The 19,571-nt window shown below is 47.5% G+C and overlaps 1 protein-coding gene across 1 annotated transcript in view; it reads left to right on the top strand.

The window, feature by feature from the left end:
- Positions 1 to 19,571, top strand: part of LOC146175637 (ribosomal protein S6 kinase alpha-5-like) — a 254,621-nt gene that overhangs the window by 105,189 nt on the left and 129,861 nt on the right. The window lies entirely within an intron of this gene.

Below are 19,571 nucleotides of genomic sequence, written 5' to 3'. Positions count from 1 at the left end.
TAACTAAAATTACCAAAACAACGACCATAGTGCAGTTTCGTACGCCGTACGTTGTTTAAAATCGCATGTGAGATCACAGCCATTGCTCGGCGACTGAAAACTAAACCGAAATAGCAAGATATAAAGCTCACTTAACTATGATTTACCACTATTTAGCGCAGTCCACTTCGCTGTCAGCGTTTTGTAATGTTATCCGTTGTGCCGACTACTTGATCCAGGAAGAAGTCACAAATACAGCTGTGTATACTAAATCTTTTTTGCGAGGCTATAGTGAAGGCACCAAATTTTAATTCTCTTTTGCCTTTTGAATCACGTGCAGAGCATTACGAAACATGAACAGCCATGTAGATTACGTGAAAAATTGCTAAATAATTTATAATTAGTTAATTATTTTTATTTGAAGGAACCTAATTTATTTATTTATTTATAATTTATGTTCATATAATTTTTTTGTTCTCTCAGGCAGTTGCGGTTTCAACTACCGGTTGACGGACGTTGCGTAACTGATGAGTTGCGTGCGATGGGAAGCAGACAAAGACAGAAATTTTCGCTGTTTTCTCATTTTGACTCGACCAACTTTTAAACAATTACACAAGCCTTCCCGAGAATTGGAATTAAAATGAATGAACGAGCGAGAATCGATAATATATCTGCGCTTGTTTGACTCGCTTCACATCAATTTTTCTGTAACGTCATAGCCGTCGTTCGGTGGTTGAAACCAAAACTGCATTCGTGACTCTTGACGCGTCCACAGTTTCGCTCGTCTGTATACACCTGGTGAAACAGTTCATCTGCCGAATCCTGTGATGTGACGCTATCGGGTCTAAGGGGATTGTCCAGGATCTCATCGGAATCAGCTACCGCCATTTGATTGAGGGCCACCTTCTAGGGTCATCTACCTTTTCACTCTTGAGTTGCATCGAGTGTAGTTGGTCTAGAAGTGGGATAAATGGCAAAAGGGCGCCTTCCAGTTATAGCCACGTGGCTGCTAAAAAAATATTGTGCAAATAGAGAGGCTTCAAGCTTCACGAGCCGTTCTATAATAGGAAACCACGCACGTGGCACTGGCACGTACGTGGTTTCCCTTTCTGGCTGTGGCAGCAGGCAAAAGCAGCCGCATATAAAGAAAGATTTGGGAGGGGGTCTGTGCGTAAATAAAACCCATGCAGCAACACTTTATGAAACCAATCAATGCTCTCTCTCTGAAGCATGCTCGCTGGCGCTAAAATAGGCCCACTGCTTCGGCGAGCCTTTTGTTGTGGAAGCTGCCCACACGACGGGTGTGCAACGTGCATGCTTGCTCAAAGCAACGTGGCGTTGTCGTGGGAATGCGTGCGTGTTCGTGCCGAATCCCGATTGTTATGTATACACAAGTGGCTCCACGTGCATCGACTTGCAAAACCGGTGACCTCTCCGACATTTCGTGGAGTAGTCACTTTAAACACCACAATAGCAGAGCTTGGTTGCTGCCTCTTTTCCGGTCACTGCCCTCTGTTTGTTTAGTCTATACCTCTCGGAGTAGCTTGAGCTTCTAGGGGAGGGGACCTGTTGTGGCAGGGAATATGAAAAGAGGAAAAAGCAGTGAAAAGCCCTATAACTGTCTCCTATATTGGTTAGGGACCACTGGAAATGGGCTCCGCATAACATTATATATATATATATATATATATATATATATATATATATATCAAGGAAAGAAGCCAACAGTCGGCGAGGCCAAGGAAAGCGTTGGGGATGGTACGTTTATGTCTTTGTTTTTCTTTAATGTTTGCTTAGATAATCACAGAAATTAGTAATGTAATCTGTTTAGGCGAAATATAGTTAAACACAAAGTAGAAGAAAAAACAACGTGCCGATGGTGGGAACCGAACCCACGACCTCCGAATATCGTGTCCGGTGCTCTACCAACTGAGCTACATCGGCCGCTGTCATCTCTGCTACTTGCTTGGGTATTTATGTTGTCTGTATACGAACCTTGAGAGTGTTCACCAGCGCCACCCTCAGCCATAGCGGCGGACGTAGAACGTCCTTTGTTACCGCCAGCGTCACGTAGAACGTGATCAAGAGCGAGGGCGAAAGCTGTGCTAGAACCCTCTTACGCTACCTATGGCTTCAAGACTGCCAGACCCGAGACCCCCGTAAGCTACAAGCAGATCAATTAAGGGGAAATGAGGGTGCTCGTTATAACACATCAAGGAAAGAAGCCAACAGTCGGCGAGGCCAAGGAAAGCGTTGGGGATGGTACGTTTATGTCTTTGTTTTTCTTTAATGTTTGCTTAGATAATCACAGAAATTAGTAATGTAATCCGTTTAGGGGAAATATAGCAAACATTAAAGAAAAACAAAGACATAAACGTACCATCCCCAACGCTTTCCTTGGCCTCGCCGACTGTTGGCTTCTTTCCTTGATGTATAACGAGCACCCTCATTTCCCCTTAATTGATCTGCTTGTAGCTTACGGGGGACTCGGTTCTGGCAGTCTTGAAGCCATAGGTAGCGTAAGAGGGTTCTAGCACAGCTTTCGCCCTCGCTCTTGATCACGTTCTACGTGACGCTGGCGGTAACAAAGGACGTTCTACGTCCGCCGCTATGGCTGAGGGGGGCGCTGGTGAACACTCTCAAGGTTCGTATACAGACAACATAAATACCCAAGCAAGTAGCAGAGATGACAGCGGCCGATGTAGCTCAGTTGGTAGAGCACCGGACACGATATTCGGAGGTCGTGGGTTCGGTTCCCACCATCGGCACGTTGTTTTTTCTTCTACTTTGTGTTTAACTATATTTCCCCTAAACAGATTACATTACTAATTTCTGTGATTATCTAAGCAAACATTAAAGAAAAACAAAGACATAAACGTACCATCCCCAACGCTTTCCTTGGCCTCGCCGACTGTTGGCTTCTTTCCTTGATGTGTTATAACGAGCACCCTCATTTCCCCTTAATTGATCTGCCCATATATATATATATATATATATATATATATATATATATATATATATATATATATATATAGACCTTTGCATCGGGCGAGGAGGATGTCAAAACTCCTCCTCTCTGGTCTGTTGCAAACCGGTTCCGCTGCCGCTTCCACCGTGCTGACGTCAGGCGCACACAACAGCCCAGCCAGCAATATGGCGACGCCTAGGTGGCCCTAGTTGCAAAGGGCTATATCGACCTGTGCTACTGCGACCGCTGTTCAATTGTACTACCGTGGTCACGTGGAACGTAATCTAACAGGGTTGGTGGGAGCTGTGCAATTACCCTGTAAGTATCGCGTTATCCGTGGCGTCGAGGCTGCCAGAATCGAGGCCTTCGTTTGGCTATTCGACACACAAATATACAGAATGAGAAAGAGTGAGAATGAAGTGCGTTACGATGTATACGTATGAAGGGAGCTTTATACAGCCACTGACACCAAAATATGCATAGGGGATATTTTTTAAGGCGAAAGCTTGTAGGATTCGGGCTTGCTGCGGCTGCCCTTTGCGCTGCCGCCGCCCGCTTCCCAGTTGTTCTCCCCGTTCCCTTTCTCCCGCCTGAGGCGGCGGTGAGGGGCTCGAACGACTTGTCACTGTCGTTCGGGCCACAGCTCCGCCCTGGCGTCCCAGTGGCTGTTCTCATTGGCGCCTTTTGGCGGGAACACGGCACCGCTTCGACAGCCGCGCTCGCGCGACTGTCCGAGCGGAGCTCAGGGAGAGACCCCTCCGAGACATCGCAAGGTGCGTACGCAACTGTTCTTGTCTGCCGGCCTTTGTCCGCGCAGACCAGTGTGTACTCGAGTTCGTCTGCTCCGGGTCTTACCTGAGAACGAAGCTCGAGCCTGTCGATCGGGATCCAACGATCCGCGACAGGCGTACCTTGCGGTGGTTGCCCACTTTCTCTCAAAGGAACCCTCTGGTCACTGCGAGAGAGAGATCACAGCACGCCCTTGCGTGCTTGCGGCGCGCACTCCGTGTCACTTCGTGCGCGCAGGGGAGCCTAGCTCCTCGCACGCTCCCTTGACACGGTGACTGCGTACGTGTGTGTATGTGCGTTTTGTATATGTGTGTGTGTGTGTGTGTGTGTGTGTGTGTGTGTGTGTGTGTGTGTGTGTGTGTGTGTGTGTGTGTGTGTGTGTGTGTGTGTGTGTGTGTGTGTGTGTGTGTGTGTGTGTGTGTGTGTGTGTGTGTGTGTGTGTGTGTGTGTGTGTGTGTGTGTGTGTGTGTGTGTGTGTGTGTGTGTGTGTGTGTGTGTGTGTGTGTGTGTGTCGCTGGAGGATGGCGTTTCAATAAACGTCTCCTTTGTGAACTTGGAGGTTTGTGTCCTTGCAGCGAAGTGCTCTCCTCCCTGTGGAGGTTGAGTGCGCGCTGCGGTGTTTCAGTGTGCGCGTAGTAACGGCTGATCGGGGCGGCTTCGGCTCGCGCGACGCTTGAACCCGCGGTGGTTGCTGGCTTATGTCCACGTAGGAAACCACAAGCTTTTCAAGGTTCATAGAACGAAATCCCGTGCGCGAGAGTTGTGCGCGAGATCTATCATATGCCGCCAGATTCCGCGAGATGTGTTCTTGTCTAGCGTTCGGAGGAGGAGGTAAACTTTATTAAAGAAGAGGTTGTAGGCGCGGGGTGGGTTGGCGTTCCCGTCCCCGCGGTGGGCTCCTCTTCTAGGCCGGACGCCAGGTGGCCGACCGACGATGTCGTTCGGCGACCTCTTCGGCCCGCTCCGTGACTCGGAGTTGAACCTCCAGGTCGGAGCTGAGCAGCGCGGCCTCCCACTGAGATTGGATAGAGAGCTGCAGACTCTGTGATGGCTTATCTTGATTACATGAGTATAGGATGTGTGGTGTGTCTGCCTTTTGATGTCCACAGAGAGAACAGACAGGGCTGAACTGCTCTGGGAACCATATGGAGTACATGTACGGATTAAAGAAAGTGTCTGTTTGAAGCTGCCGCCAGGTGACTTGTGTTTTACTTAGAGATCGATGTGGTTCTGGGAAGATTTGTCTTTCTTGAAGTGGGTAGTAATTTCTTTGTCGGTTGTCATCCGCTCCTTGGCCGACCTGAGCTCAGGGCAGCGCACCTCCCGGTTAACTACGAATCCTCGGGCAAATTGGTGCGCTGCCTCGTTCCCAGGATGGTCCGAATGGGCAGGGACCCAGATCAATGTGATAAGGCGGGTATGGGAGATTTTTTGTAAGATTTTGATGGCTGCGGAGTGGGCCCTTCCTTTTGCAAAATTTCGAATGGCGGTTTTAGAGTCGCTAAGGATGTATTTGGCAAAGCTATGGCAGCCTCTACGGCCTCCTCCGGAAATTTTGTTTTATTGATTGTCGCCGATGCGAGGGGAGAACCTCGATGATCGACAACTGCCAGGGAAAAGGCATCTCTGTCCGCATGTTCTGCCGCGTCCACGTGCGCCGTGTCTTTCTGTACTGAAAATCTTTCTTGTAATTTTTGTGCCCTAGCCCTTCTTCTGTCCGTATCGTATTCTGGATGCATGTTTTTAGGCAGAGGACGGACTATTAATTGCTCGCGCACGTGTCTTGGAATCGGCAAAGTGTGGGCACGGGTCCCTTCATATTGTATTCCTGCTTTTTTTTAGGATGAAACGTCCCGTTTCAGTGCTTGATAGTCGTTCGTATTGTGCGGTGAGGTGTGCTTCCATCATTTCCGCTGAGGTGTTATTAATTCCTAGCTTTAGTAGTGTTTCATTTGGGGTATGAATGACGAGGGAGGTTAAGCGCAATTTTATAGGACTGCCTAATTAGAGAATCCAGGTCGTCTCTTTCTCTAACTGTGAGGGTGACGTATGGTGTAGAGTTGTCTAGCGTTCCTGCCATCTGCAATCCCACACTTGAACGCGCTCCAAGGAACGTGACGCGGCTGGGGCGATGGTGTACCGTCCAGACCAACTTTACTAGATATATCCAGTAAAGTTGGTCCGAACTCACATTTGTCGGAGAAAGTGTGACAGATACTGCGCCTTTCCTTTCCTGTAACCCAATTATAATTTATTTAACTGAAACGAACGCCGATACGAGGCAAACATTAGAGGCAGATGATAGGAGATTAAGGTTAGGCTTTCGCAGTTGTCCTCTTAAAAGGCATCAAGAGACCCTCTAATTTTTGTGGGTGGCGCTGATAAACCTGTTGTTAATAATGCAATCATTTTATATCTAAAAGATAAATTAATAAAAAGCAGAAGAAAAAATCACTCCTGTGCGTTTTTCTTGGTGTCAGTGGCTGTTCTGCCGTCGTATGTATATCTCAACAAGCCCCTCGCTCTCTAGTGTGTACAAGTATATATACTCTCGCGCGCGCGCGCTCTCTGAACCGAGGGATATTTTCAAAGCCGCCTGAGGCTATTTTTATCGGCTAAGACGCCTCTTCGCCGTGGTGTCTGCAAGCCAGCACTTTCGCGCACTTGCGGTTTTCGCCTCTCCGATCAGCGTGACTGCGGGCGTGTACATACGTGATAACATATATCATATATGAGGGGAAGGTGCATGGAGGTTAAGCATCCGTGGTGCTCTGTACAGTGTCAGTGCAGAATCCCAAGGCCCAAATTCAGAGTTTTCAGATGTGTCGTTTTCCCCGTTTTCGCCCTATTTGATTGGTCGAAACGGCGGAACCGGAAGTCGTGGTACGCGAGCTGATATCCGGTTCCGGCATTTCCACCAAACGGCCGTCTCAAAGCGAGAACATCACTTCTCAACACTACGCAAACTCAGACTCGGGAGACCGAGGTGGGGTGAATTTAGTCGGAGGCGCCCACTACGCTGTCCCCCGTATCGCTTTCCAACGTTGAATTCAAGGCCATAAACCAAACCATGACAAAAGTACTTAATATGCTCTATTGATAGTATACCTTCACAAATCCGAGTCCCCTGTACGTCTTTATTTAGCGAATGAGGAGTATCCACTTGTTGAAAAATAAAATTTGATTTGATATCTTCGTGGACCTATCCACGTGACTCAGCTTTATTATTTTTTTTTTGTCAACTATTATACCGCGATATTCTGTTTAAATTGCTCCGTTTGCTCAATACTGCTGTACTTCTGAGCCTGCGACAGACTTCAGTAATCGAGGAAACAAAAATCACGGAATACTTCAGCGTTTCGTTCGTTCCCATATTGTCCGTATTGCATAATACTCAGGGTGCGCAGCGTGCGAGAGTTTTGAATAATTAAATTTAAAAAAAAAGAAACGTGCAGTGTGTAAATAATTCATGAATGCGCATTTTCTGGATTCTGTGTCTACTTAGTTCTCTCATTCCTTTAGACGAAAAACTGAATGAATGTAATCTTTTGGTTATTCTGATTTCTTGTGTTCTTTTTTTTTTTTTTTGCCGCTATATTGCAACACTGATGTCATGCCTGTTCGCGCGTCGACGGAGCAAGTGCATTACACTTTTCTTCATTGAAGTATTTCTTGTGCTTCAGTTTTGTGCAAACAGAATTCATTATTCGCTGCGACATGTTCGCACACACTCTGCCAGTCCGCTGTAACGTACTCAATTACGCGCTACAAATGCATGACGAAGCATGGTTATGCATTGGGATGAACTGCGGCAAATGTTTGACTGACGAACGTTTTAGTCGTACGATGAGAGCTGTTCGTAGATAGACAATAACGTGCCAACAACCATCTTCGATTAATATTGCTCGAATCCTAACTATGCAGTTCAGTTCAGTTCAGTCGTTCAGTCGTGTCCGACTCTTCGTGACCACACCATGTCACGCCACGCTTTCCGGTCTCTCACTATCTTCCTAACATCACATAACTTCATCTACTGATGCCCTGAGGCAATAAATATCGGTTAAAAAAAAGAACCTACTGAGGGTATAAAATCAGCGTTCGTCCACCATTTAGCCTGTGTAAAACCAACACTCCTCCATACTGCTTAGCTCGTGATCTTAGCACCTTGCGTCATAGATCTTACATTCGATGTTGCTATGTGATATATCTCCTTGCAACATCGGACTTTCCGGTCGCTTCCCGACACATCCACAACTGAGCGTCCTTTTAGCTTTAGCCCAGCCGCTTCATTCGTCCTGGAGCTACTAGGAATCGCCCTTTGTTCATCCCCAGTAACATGTGGGACGCCTTCCAACCTGGGGGGCTCATCTTCCGGCGCCATGTCATTAATGGTATTGTGACTGGCCATAGGGTTTTCTAGGCAGGAAATACTGGAGTGGGTTGCCATTACCTTCTCCAGTGAATCACATTTTGTCAGAACTCTCTGCCGTGACCTGTCTATCTTGGGTGGCCCTACACAGCAGAGCTCACGACTTCATCGAGTTTCGCAAGCCCCTCCGCCACGACAAGGCAGTAATCCATGCAGACTTACGGCGTAATGGCTAATTCACACCTAGGCATTCAACAGTAAGAACGAGCGTAATCTGCTACCGCGGAAACGTTTTGTCTTTGGATCCGAAACGAACCGTTCCATTGCGCATGGTCAGGTTGCCTTGACGGCGCCAGATGGCGCCATATATATACTGGACGGTGGCACGAATACCTGCCGCGTCGAGACCAGTCAACGCGTACACAGTTTCGGCGTGCGGTAACAGATCACAGCCCTGTTGGCTGCCCAAAGCGACAGCGGCTCGGCTGCGGACGACTTCAATTTCATGCAACAATTTCACGTGGGTAAATGTACTTCCTGCCACCTGACCCGGCAGCCAGCGCGGAGAATTTCAATGGCTCTAGAAAGCTAGCGATTCGCGCACACGAGGCTTTGAGTGCTATGCATTTGGAATAACTGCAAATTAATTTTTAGATATATTGTCACGTCGAAACCGCAAGCCACCAGGGCTCTCCAGAAGTTTGCCGTTGGCGCAGTCGGTGTTGTGAACGAAAAATTACGGACATGGCTTGTTAGCAAACTACGTGGGAGGTCATTAAAGTTGGCGGTTGGCGTAACTTTTCGAGGCCACATGATATAACAGAGCTGCTCTAACATAGAATTTATATAACAGAGAGAACGCTAGCATAACAGTGAGGTTAAACAAGTGGGAATCACTGGACGCCAATTGGAAAACCTCGATTTTGAAATTTTCCAAAAGAGAGGTGGTGACATGCGGGATGCGTGCACTATCTTTGTCGTGAAGGCAGGGTACTCCAGTTGACAGATGCCCATTCACTGTATTTTCAATGGGCCGTTGATGGTTACATTTGTGGATTTGTCTTTTTGGATTGCCTTCGTTTTGTGCTACACTTTTGTGATCAAAGCTTTGATGTATGCAATTCCTTTAATTTCACACACTTATTCAAATAAATTTTGCCTTCACTGTTGTGAAGAAGACCAGCAGTAACAACGTATGTCTTCCTGGTCTTTTCTTCTTCTTTTTTTTTTCGTCAGCAACATGTCTGTTCTGCCTCTCGACAATTCACACTGCTTCGCTGGTTTCTGTCGGTTCAACATCTCTATAAACAGCACAAACCCGGATCTCCGCTTGTAGTTCCAATCTTGCGATCAGGAAACATATCACTGATATGATTTAGTGGTATAGGCCAGAACACGGGGGGTAAATTGAACGCCGCCATTTTGAGAGCACTGTAGCGCCATCTATGCACCACAGTGAAACTACGGCTCTGGACTGCCAAATGAGGCGGCCACGTACGGATATACGTAGCGCTTGCTCTTTTACGTTTATTTCAAGTTTCTTCTGCTGGCTGCTCGTAAAATCATCGTCTAGTACCAATTTCAGTCTCAAGGCAATACGGTTCTGCACAGCGTTTTCAGGGACAAGCATAGCGTCCACAAGTGGAGCGAGTGGTTCGTGTAAGTGCATGGTACCTTTGTATACAAAACTACCGTGGCGGCGACTTTTCACATAATTTGCACGGCCAATAATATGCATATTACTAGCGAAACCCTTGCAATATGCTATATATTTTACCTTCACATGGTGTCTGCTAAAATCTGTCGCAGACCGCACCTCACAAACAAGCGGCATGCCACGAATTCGTGAGTGGCATGGTGCTGCTTACCGTAACATAACTAAAAGCCAAGGCCAGAGACAGTTGTTAAGGTGTCAAGGTGTCAGTGCAAAACGCAACGTTCACCCGCACTTGCGACATGTCCCCAATTAGGTGCGGGCTGCGATAGATTTTGCTAAACCATGCGGACGTAAAATATATTGGGTTCTGCAAGGGCTTTGCTAATACATAGCGTATTACTGGCGAGTGAGCAAATAAAGTTGGAAAAGTCACAGCCGCAGTATGTTTACATACAAAGGCACCATGCACTTCACCAAACCATCTGCTCCACTTGCGGACACTATGCTTGCCCCTGCCATCGCGAGATGTAGGTACAGAACAGTTTTGACATGAGGTTGAAATTCACTTTAGACGATTTTACGGCTGGCCAGTCGCGAAAACTTTGAAAGAATATAAAAGTGCAAGCCAAGCCCTATGCATACCGGTGGCCACCTCTTTTGGCAGTCAAAAGTCGTCCTTTTCCTGTTGTGTGTACACATGGCGCGCTACAACGTTTGTGAAGGAGATGTACAGAACAGTTTTGACATGAGGTTGAAATTCACTTTAGACGATTTTATGAGTGGCCAGTCGCGAAAACTTTGAAAGAATATAAAAGCGCAAGCGCAATGCATACCGGTGGCCGCCTCTTTTGGCAGTCAGAGTCGTCCTTTTCCTGTTGGGTCTACACATGGCGCACTACAACGTTTGTGAAGGAGGTGTGCACTGTGCACGGGCTCGGGCCGGTCCGAAAGCCCGTACCCCGTGGTGCGTGGGACCGGGCCTGGCCGGGCTTGGGACGATCAGAAGCCCATTGCCTCGTGCTCGGGCCTGGCTTGGGCCAAGCCGGGCACGCTGATCCTAAGTATATGCAACTTTTGCGAAAGCGAAAATGGCCATGATGCGCTAGGCGTTTTGAATGGACAAGATTAAGTGTTTTCCTGCGACCTCCCGAAGCGATAGCATCCGAATTCTCTCCGGACGTCAATCCCTTTGCACCACGCGACCTCGGCGTGACGGATTTTTGCCGCTTATGGGCTATCGCGTTTCGATTTTTGGGGTTGTCGCTTCTGTCACATTGGCGCAAACGTTTATGCATTCCTTTCGAGATTCGTGTCATGCTGTCACCTCTCACGCGCGTCGCTGTTGTGGCTTGCTCCTGTACTCGACATAGCCTCTGTAGAAGCTGGACAGGCGCAGTCAAAACATCTGCGGTCCTCGAGTTGCTTCGTTTCTCGGCGCACGCAATGCACCGGAGGCGCCTATAGCCGACGCCGTGAAAAACATCCGATGAGCAAGACGAGTTCACCGAGTGTTCGGCCACAGAATCAATCTCTTGCTCAGAGTTTCTAAGTGACGCATGCCACCCCTGGCCATTAAGGCACGTTCGGACCGCTTGGTTAAGGTGCGGCTAGTTATGTACCGCCGAATGATGAACTTTGTGCATCATCGAGAAAGAAAGAAAAAAAAAAAATCAGAGATGTACTGATTTTCGCACTCTCCATATAGCACATTCTCAAAAACTAACGGTATTTCTAGGGCACAACCAGACTGATCGCAAGGCATCTGAACCGCAAAAGAGCACATCGCAGCGAAAGAAGCCAGCGCGTTCCAAATTAGTTCACACGGTAACAGTTCGTTGGGAGGACAATTTCTTCTATGTGACTAATCTCCGCAATGGGCTGGAGATGGGAGGCTGCAGCTGGATAGAGAGGTACAAAGCAGCACGGAGATGTGAGCCACTCAAATTTCCTCCGGCGTTTTCTCCCTATATATATATATATATATATATATATATATATATATATATATATATATATATAATATTCCTCTCTATAGAGTGTCTTAGCGGGCCGCTACAATCTACTCGTCAAGTATGAGCCGTCGAGGCGGTGGAACTAACGCCTTGTCCATAAGCAATGACCGCCGTGTTATCCTCGTTAGGGTGGCTGCTCTAAAGAGGATGTTGGCTACCCCCTCTTAAACTCCAGCGTCTTTATTTTGTTTATGTGGACTGTAGCTAAAGACCAGAATTCAACGCAATCCCGTTCGGCGGAGGAAATTCATGCCGACTTGACTGGAGGTTGTCTACAAGATAGCCCTGTCGTGACTGTGACACTGCCTACATCGGCGAAACAGGAAACTTCAAGTTAAGATCAACCAACGCATGTCGCCCAAGGCACGATCCGCTCAAGCGCTTTAGCGGAACATCATCAAGACACTGGTCATGCCACCGAATAAAACGCGGCACGTGTGACTTGCAAGGAAGAATCTTTGCCAACCGCAACGCTTGCTCATTGCATCCCTGTAGATTCAGTCAACGCCGCGTACGATTAACCGGATGCTTTCGAAAAATCGCCTCTGTGCAGTGCGCCTCCCGTCCTTCGCTTCATAGTCACAAATGTACCCATGCATGTCCATGCATGTGGGCACCGAAACATCATTCGATTTTCTTTTTTCTACAGTCTTTGGAGAGTGTATGCTTTTGTAAAGTCAGTGAGTGTAGATATTCATTTTTATGCTAACCTGTAGCAATCAAACTTGCCGGTATGCCTTGAACATTCGCATTATGATTGGCGATTGAACCCACTAACTTGAGGCTTATTGACCGACCGACCGACCGACCGACCGACCGTGTGAGTGAGTGAGTGAGTGAGTGAGTGAGTGAGTGAGTGAGTGAGTGAGTGAGTGAGTGAGTGAGTGAGTGAGTGAGTGAGTGAGTGAGTGAGTGAGTGAGTGAGTGAGTGAGTGAGAATTTGATTCGAGCTTGGCTCAAGCGGCCCAGGAAACCGGAGGAGTCCGGTTAGGTCAGAACTGGAGGACATGAGGGGGCGGGAGTGAATTAAGGAACTGCAGAGCGGAATCGCATTTTTGGAATTCAAGGTCGTTCGGATCAACGTTATTTCGGACCGCGCGCCTGCATCCGAGACGAATTGTCAAAGAGAAGAACACGAGATACCTGACCCCAGAGCTGCCTGCGTTGACTGTAAGAAGTCTGGTGGTTTGATTCGGTTTCCGTTCACCCGGAAGACGAAAGAAAGACGACTAATCCGATTGCACTGTCTAGTTACTTGTCGCTGTGCGCTCGTTCCTCGTGAGCCGGTTGCTGCAACTTTCCCTCCGCGATCGATGACAAGCCACGTGTGAGAGGGCGGCGCGTGCATCTCTCTTTCCATTTTCCTCCTCACCGTTTTTTTTTTTCTGGTTTCCTTCTCTCCGCATTTTTGTCTTTTTTCGCAGCTGCTATCGAGCCACACGAAGAGCTCCGCACGTGGATCTCGCTTTCTTTGTCTTCTCTTAATGTCTTCCACGGTGGCTCTCCGCTTCTGCCTCTGTCGCTCTCTGAGCAACGGCTTCTCCTAAACCACATTCTGCTTTTATACACTCGTCTGCTCCTTTTAGTTGAGGTGCTGCCGTTCTGTGGGGATGCCTCTCTCTCTGTGCAGCATCTTATTTCCGGGATTTCCCGCCCCCCTCTTTTTGCTCCGCCGTTGCTTCCGAGAGGGAGGATGCATTTGGATGGGAAGCCACTTCTTCAGGCTGACGAAGGGATCGTTCCGCTTACTGCCTTGCTTAACTTTGTATTTCGTTATTTGTACATCCGTTTTCTCTCTTTTTTTTTTTTTTTCGCGATCTAAAATATGCGTTCGGTGGTAGCTGTGCAACTAGTGACGAAACCGACGCCAAGGCAACCCCGGAAGTGGCAGCTGCTGCGTATGGTGAAATATTAATATATAAAAAAAAGATTATTCATGCGTCCGTCAAACCGTTATACCGGCGTTGATTAATTCGTTCATTCTTTCGTTCGTTCTCTCGTGTGTGTGTGTTTTTTTTTATTAGTCATTCATTGACTCGTGTGGGTGGTGTCCTGACCTGCTTTTAAAATCTGGCAAATTTCACGACTACTTGGCTCATTGGAGTAGGATAATCTGGCAGCCATTGTTTTTTTCTCCTTCCCTCCTTCTCTCCATCACGTTCCTTGTGGCGCGTGCTAGAGGACCTTATCTTTGGCTCTGTTCCGGTCCTTTTCTCCCCTTGTCGTTGTCGTCAACGCTTTTTCTCTTCCGCGCGGGGACGATTCACATGCAGTGTGCCGCGGGTGTGACTTCCGCTGGGGAAGAATCTTCATGAATGAAAACGATTGCTGCTGCTATTACTGTCTCGCTTTTACGTTGTGAATGGCTGCGAAATGTAATGCGTGTTGCTGATTAGTGTTAGTGTTTGCACATTCTGGATGTCTCTAATGAGCGTGGATGTTGTTTACGTTAATCCACTTCCCCGTCGTACTCTATCCTTTTTCGCTGGTGCATTTTCGCGCTGGCCATCTTCTTAAAATAGATATATGCGTCATTTACAAATGGAGAGAATTAAGGGGACAAATATGTAGATGTCATGTGAGCAAAAATAAAAAAAGAAAATTGATCGTGCGTCTAGTTAAGGCCAATGATGTACCATACCCTAAATGGAATTCTTCTTTTCGACTAATCGTCCAGAAGTTGCGTGGACCGAATCGGTCCTCACAGCTTTCTCGAAGTGGCGCCAAACATCGTGACCAGAACGTTGGGAGTGTATTATGATGAAAGTTTGTGTGCGACCTCCCCTTATAGAGGTGAGTGCAGGGAGTGTAAAGCACTGGCCGCTTGAGGGTTAAATTTGTCTATTCGCATTAATGGTCTGCGCGAAGTTTCGGCTTTTCCCTTAATAACCACAAATCATGTTTTCTTTTTTTTTTTTTTTTTTTTTTTTTTCTCTGGGACCGGAAAAATTTGACTTGGTGGTTCTTGTAATTTAAGCCGGCGAGGCGCTTCGCTTTCTGCACCGCTTGTAGCACTAGACCAGCACGAACCTGCTGCTGACTTTTAATGGCGTGTAGTTGACAATCTAAACTCACAATGCGGCTATGTCTGTTCGATTTTATTGGCTGATGTCGCTGGGCATGCCGTCAACAAAGGTGCTTGAAAGCAATTCATGCAGCTGCAGGGGAGTGATGAAGTTAACAATGGGAGATGGAAACTTCTTGGATAGCAACAGAAAGAACAACATGGAAGAAAAAAAAAAGAGAGAAAGTTTTGTTTCGAGGATACTTTGTAGAGCCCCTGTTTGCAACACAATGGGTCCTCGCTTAATGTCACGCACAATGAAATCGAACATTAAGAGAGAGTTTGTTAAGCAACGTGATCTGTCATGTGGCTTAAGTATTGGTTAGATGTAGACACAAAGTGGAAAACAAATGGCAAGCTACTATATTAAGTAACTTTACTAGCCCTGTATTTGCTACTTAGGAAAGCAAACACGAAGCCTAGTCAGGCATTTCACCTAACACGCGTGTGTCATGCCAGTAAGGAAGACAGAACAGGCATTCGCCCGTTTTCCCACGTGCACATATTTTCATGAGCAGGCAAACCTAACCTAAAGCGAATTGGTGAAACAGCGTGGCCTCCAACAGCCCTGGGATGGCAACTTCCGCGGTACTGATGTGATAGGTATGTGCCCAGTCAACACTGGGTAAGTGAAATAGGCGAGTGAGGCGTGCTTTCGCTTGATCTCTTTGAGTTGCGTTATAACTTTCGTTTGCATGCTCCAATTTCTATAATTCTTTATTATCTGGTGACAAAAACGCACGGGAAATCCGTTCAACCAGGATAACTGGCGGTGATTAAAACAGGTAGTGGTGCCGTTCAGCAGTCACTGTCTTGCTTGATCAATCCGAGGTTTTCAGGACCACATTTTCTGCGCCGGAGACAGCCACGGGTTTTTCGTTGACAAAACTGCCTCAAGTTCCTCAACTCGTCGCTCAAGTACTGTTCTGTTCGCACATCTAACAAAAAAATCAGCAACGAAAACAAATTTGTTGACGAGACCAAACATTTAGCTTGGATGGGAACTCAACAAACGAAGCATGAGGGAATCGTTTGACCCGTGACTCGCGAGTGGAGTGCTGCGAACGCTTCAAAGCTTGCTGTTGAGATGGCACATGTGCATGTTGCTTTTTGCGAAGGCGGAGGAAGAATATACTCGAACCACAAGTGGCCAGGATGGGTTGCGGTGGGTAGAATCCCGTAAGCTTTAGAACAGGGAAACCCTGTCGTTTAGGGGAATAGCTGGAGCTTGCTTGGAGTAATTGCCGCTCCGCGCCTTTTCATCGCAGCATTCCCCGCATACGCATTGTTGCCCCGCAATTACCCTATATTGCAGGAAGATAAAAGGCTTGCCCTATTCCTCTAACCCAGGGTCCCCCTAGTCTAACACCGCCTTAGCTCTCCATCATAATTAAATTAACAGCTAGGGATCTCAGACTAACCCAGGCCATAAAAAGGTCTCTTTGCCTCTACGTGTCGGTTCAAGTTCCATTCCTCTGATTGCCTCCAGGAATCGGGGGTCGCCTCGGCCGCTCCTTGAAAACTGAAAACGTGCAGGCAGATTTCAAACTGTGGTGCACAACATGCCACGACATGCCAGCGGTGCAAGGCAGCAGATCACAGCACGCTTCCAGTGCCGACGCCATTTTCTTTTTTTACGAGACAATAACGGTCAATACGCGAGGCAGTAGTGTAGCTGTAATAAAGCTTACAAATTTGTTCCCTCTGATTCCAGAGGGAAAAAAGTAAAACGAGTTGAATGTGCCTTGTGTCCAGTATCTAGCATCTTTTGCAGCTAGAGCTTCCTGAGAAGACAGGCAACTCATATACAAACATGCAGTGGCAGGAGGCCCTTCGAATTCATTCGTTTGATACGGCTACATCGCGGAAACCATGACCTTGTCACCATGACTTATCCCCGTTCCACGCCCCCACTCCGCCCAGGTAAAAGACAGTTGAAAGGAAGAAAAGATTTGCTTTTGCCACGCGTCACATGCATTAGATATATCCACCGAACATTCCCTCCATTTTGTCGTGCGCATAAATGACAAAATTGGAGGGAATAGTTTCTCTAGCGTGTCTCGCCGTTTCTCTACAGAAACTCAGATTCATCAGCAACCACATTTTCTTGCTCAGGACGTCGTGACGCCTTCCCCGTGTATTCATGTGTAAGCACAGAAAACGAATAAAGAAAAAATCACGGAGCCAGGTCATTGGAAGAGACCAGCCCAGATTTCAGTATCTTCCCCTCTCTTTTCTTTACAAAGAAATCAAGGGTTGAAGTATGAGTCATGCTTGAGCAGTTGCAAAAAAGGAAATTGTTTCCTAGAAGCCCCGCAGTTTAGAAAAAGCGGCTAGCAAACCATCTCGAATTCCGCACAGAACGGGAAGCTGGGAATGTCCTGAAAAACGGCGCGAGAAAAACCGGCGCCAGTTCAGTCTGATCAGCCGCGCACCCGGCTCCCCGACAACTGCAGCTGTAAACCTCTGAAGCCGTGGTGCCACTGTGCTGTAGCTCTCAGCGGCTGAAAAATAAAATAAAAATAAAGCTGTTTCTTGTTTGCGTGCGAGTTTATTGATTAAATTCCTTAGTCTTTTGTTTTCAGAAGATTCAGGCTTCAAGTAGCAGTTGAACTGCTTCGGCCGGTTTTGCAGCAACACAGTAACGCGCGCGCCGGAGACTATTCATGGAGATGCGTGCTTTTTCCAGCGTTGTCAGAACGCGGCAATGGGTGATGGTGGTGGGGAAAACATTTATTCGCCTCTCGTACGCCCCATGGAGAGGCGCGCCCGTCCTGCACGCAGCGTCCTGCCGAGCGTGCAGGACCGAACACATGACGGCGTACAAACTGGCTTCTGCATACCAAGGCGTGGGGAGATCCTGGAATTACGAACAACTGCAAGATGTTTGCAGCACTGCGAAAGGCAGAGGCACCCCCGACTAATCAGCATCACGCACACTACAATAGGCAATTGTGCTCTTACGCGCCTCTCGCCTCCCGAATTGACGGGGGTGACAGTATGAGCACAATTCTCTATTTTGTGCGCAGCAGGGAGAGGCACTTTGGAGCCCGATTGCAAGGGCTCCTCTGCCTTTTGCAGTGAGCTAAAATCCTTCTACCAGAGACCACAAAAGCTTACTGGGAAGGAGTGGGGAGGATAGGGTAACAAAGATGCGGACGCGCGAGGGGACAAAAGAGGAGCTATTGCATTCTCAGAAACGAATTGCACCTGTGGCGGCCATGTCACCCCCTGGTTCCTAATTACATGTCACAGTCCTTCTGACGATCCAGTACGGCGAATTTCGAGAACAGAGTGTACACGATATGAGTCATGACTGACTACCAAGCAGTCTGTCAGCTCCTACTTGCCGGAAGAATACCTAAGAAATTTTTAGGCATAGCAACCAGCTAGATAGCGTGGATGCCTTGTCACGCGGGGTTAGATAGGTGGCAACAAGGTCGAGGACGCACTAGCTCGAATACTTACCGACCGCGAATTCCAATCCCGTCTTAAGTTCCCTTCCCGAAGTTTCCGCCACTTACAGCACACGGCTCCACTGCCTGAGATTACAGCAACAGCACTATCCCGCTCCACACAAGAAGCTAAAATGCTCAGGAACATCGAGACGTGGGGGCAGCACCAAACAGAAGCATTCCCCAATCTTCATAAATACGGCGTAATGTTTCCCGAGCGCCATAAAGGCGAATGCCAGTGGTCTGACATACCACATTACATGGGGATGTAAGTGCCCGAAACCCCCGGACATCAAAACATATAAGACGGAGGAGCAATGAGAGACCTCTCTGCTTTGCTCGGAGCCTGATCTGCAGCACGCTCTCGTGCGCAGGCTAAAACCAAGACCAGTGGAGTTTTGAAATGAATACAGTAACCATTGACTATATTTCTCGACGAGTCTTTTGGTGCTACGGCACTATTATCCGCATTCAAGCAAAAAAAAAAAAAAAAAACGATGTTTGAAGCCGATTTGACCTTTGACCTTTCCAAGGGACTTCACGTGTCCACAGAAACTAGTGTGACAGATACTACGCCTTTCCTTTCCTTTAAACCAATTATAAAACGCCGGTGGTTGTGTTCGACAAGAGGCGCGCAATGTACCGTGTGCCGCAGCAATGCTCAGGCTTTCGCATTTCTCCATTGCAGATTCTGCAGTGCTTTCGATTGTTTTCCAAACTATGGTACAAAATGTGATTCGTATCCAATTCCAATAAAAAAAATAAAAAAGCATTAAGTAAATAAAAGCATTACTTTAAGAGGGTCGCATCTGTGAAGCACATGCGCAATGTGTGGTTTGAAACCGTGGCCGCCTGATTTAACACAGCAAACACAATCCTGTCAGCTGCACGATAGTCCCTGATTTACTGAGTTAAACCGCCTGTATGTTTTTTTTTTTTATTTTCCTAGTTAATAAAAGCTTTCTGCTACTACGGCGGGTACAGCAGCACTGCATAAACTGGAAAACGCTGCCTGCCCATGTGTGGCTTGTCACTGGTCCCATCCTGCGAAGCATTCCGGCATACGTGGACGCTGAGATCTGGCACCGCCAGATACTTGCGTCTTTCGATGCCTGTCGCCGAAACGCTGCTATGTGGTCTTGCCAGTATTGTGCAGAAATGTTCGGTGTAAGCGGAAATAAGTTGGCAGCCAGCGGCCAGTTTTAACTTTTTTTGCTTTCTGCTTTGCACCTTTCTCTTCCTGTGAACCGATAAAAAAAAAAAAAAGAAGAAGAAAAT

Source organism: Amblyomma maculatum, chromosome 10 (assembly GCF_055883805.1).
Source record: "Amblyomma maculatum isolate TAMU_Amacu chromosome 10, ASM5588380v1, whole genome shotgun sequence".
Taxonomy (NCBI): Eukaryota; Metazoa; Arthropoda; class Arachnida; order Ixodida; family Ixodidae; genus Amblyomma; species Amblyomma maculatum.
This window is presented reverse-complemented; position numbering and strand designations above follow the sequence as displayed.